Genomic DNA, 2489 nt, shown 5'->3' with positions numbered 1-2489 from the left:
TAGTTTTCTGGAACATGGCTGTAGAATGATATGCAACTGAGACATTGAAAAAGCTTAGAGAAAGCATTTAGAAGGAAGAACTCCCAGAAGAATCTGAAATCTTTCCACATTCATCAAAGCAATCCATGACCACACCTTTGACTAGATGGGATTGCCTAGGTTCGGTCCACTGCAGTATAGGGGCCTCAGCATGTTCTCTCCACCAACGACAGTCTAATGTGAAGGCCATAAATTTGAACATGAGATCCTAATGGTTTAATAAGACTGTTCTACCACACTTTCTCAACATGGCTTGGCAAAGGGATGCTGTTTTTATACTCATACCCAGCTGTATTAAAGTCGATTAAGAGGGGACACCACAAGGACAGACAAGACATTACATTGGGGTACATAAAACATATAGCATATGAATATGAAAATAATGAGGATAAAATGGCTTTCCTACCCCTCAAAGTAGGCAGTTCCATTTTACTGTTTTTTTTTTTGTTTCCTTTAAATAAAATAATTACTTAGCCCAATTTTATATCAAGCATTATCTTGTCATGTGTTGTTACTGATGGCAGTTCATTGTATTGAACTCGTTATCCTGTCGTTTTGACTCTGTCGCCAAATATCTCTTTTAACCTTGCTGCCCTCTCCTCCTCCAACTAACACCGCTTTCACCTCTCGATTTTCCTCCGTGTTCGCCAGTTTCACTCTCATTATATCTTTCATTTTAGAAATTCGTTTTTCTATTTCTACGCTTTTTTTCTAAGTAACAAACATTCTTTCGTGCTTACCATTCGTTAGTTCTTTCTTCAGTACCTCACCCCTCTCTCACTGCTGTACTTCACCGATCTCTACCTCTGCTACTCCTTCCTTCTCACTTTCATGTCCCTTCTTCTCCCGTCCTTCCTTACTAGTAGAAGGCACCGATCTCTGGGTTCACTCTTCAGTCAGTTCCTCATCTTTCCTTTTTTCTTCACTTTTTTCCTTTCTCCTCTGCCTTTCATTTCTTTTTTGGTGGCAATTCTACATTACTTTTCAATTTTTTCTACGACTGTATATTCCATCATTTCCCCTCTGCCTGACCTTCTCCACCTCCTCCTGTTCACTTTTCTGGGGTCACCTTGCTTTCATGTGTCATCTTGTTCCACAAGCATAGCACACTGGAGATCTCCCCTCCACAACAATTCGCAGCCTCGTGTCATCTACAAGCACCAGCTCTTCTGCTATTTTATGGGGGTCAGGTATGCTAATGTGGACCAGAACTTCCAGTCTACATCCCCACCGATCTACCTCCAATATCTGCACATCCTCTTCTGAATTATAGTGGATGGCTGCTACCAGCCACTCCTTGTCGATTTCTGGGGGCACTCTACCTATCCTTACTTTGGCTGTACGTTTTCCACAATAAGAAGGTAGAAGTGCCCACTTGTCTGATCTCAAAGGCACAGTGGAGTGTTTCCTCGCTCCTTCTTCACTTCTGAAGTGCACCTCCACTGTGCCGTACTTTCTGCCTCTCGTGTAAAACGTTATGTTGTTTCTTATTTCTTGAAAGCACTCCCCTTCATCCTCTGCTGCAATTTCCACCTTCTCAGTTAGCACATTCATCGTTCAATAAATTACCGTTCTCTTTTCTGTTCTTTCCAGTATTTCCTTTGGGGGCATCAGCCTCAGGCTGTCCCCCCCCCTTCTTCAACAAGGCGCTAAACTTTTAAAAATTTGTGTCATTCAGTTGGATTTCATGGACCTGCAGTACCTCCTCCGTCAGGCCTTTACCGGTTACCGCAGCATAGCTTCCTGTCTGTTATCCTTCCATGGCGCTTATATTCCTTAAACGCTCATGCGACTGATGACTACGAAGACCAAAGTGACTGAACTATCTTTTTGCTTGGGGTTTCTTGCTTTTATAACAATCCAGAAGGATAGACATATCATTGAGAACAATAGATTTAGTTGGTGGTCTTGTTATCTCTATTCTAGCTTTCGGTGAAGTAGAAGAGGTTAGAAAGGGTCAAGTGGTGAAGACATTATTTCGGCCTAGCTAAAGGCAATCTGGCAAATGTAAAACTGTTGTCAGAGAAAAACCATTTTTCCACCTTGAGAAAAGTTCTGTTGAACCGTAAATTTCAATTTGGCTATGGTGGATCGAATTCACTTCATGCTTGCGAGATCCACTACATATATATATATATATCAGTGGTGTGCAGTTGAGACATGCTAGTGATGCACTGCCTGTCCCCTTGATTTTTATATAACTCAAAAATCAGTTTAAGAACGTAATGTATTTATAACCACGTTGAAAAGTTGTCCAAATCATTGCAAACTAAGCTAAAATAGTTACTCTGTTTCAAACGAAACCTGTCCAGATTCGATACTTCACTGTATTGCCCTTTTTAGCTCCCACTAGATATGCTTAAAGAAGAACGCATATGAATTCTTTTACCCCCCCCCCCCCGTTCCTATCTTGCAATAACTATCATTTCAATGCCTGAAAGATAGTCTTT

Source organism: Octopus bimaculoides, chromosome 28, assembly GCF_001194135.2.
Source record: "Octopus bimaculoides isolate UCB-OBI-ISO-001 chromosome 28, ASM119413v2, whole genome shotgun sequence".
NCBI lineage: Eukaryota > Metazoa > Mollusca > Cephalopoda > Octopoda > Octopodidae > Octopus > Octopus bimaculoides.
This window is presented reverse-complemented; position numbering follows the sequence as displayed.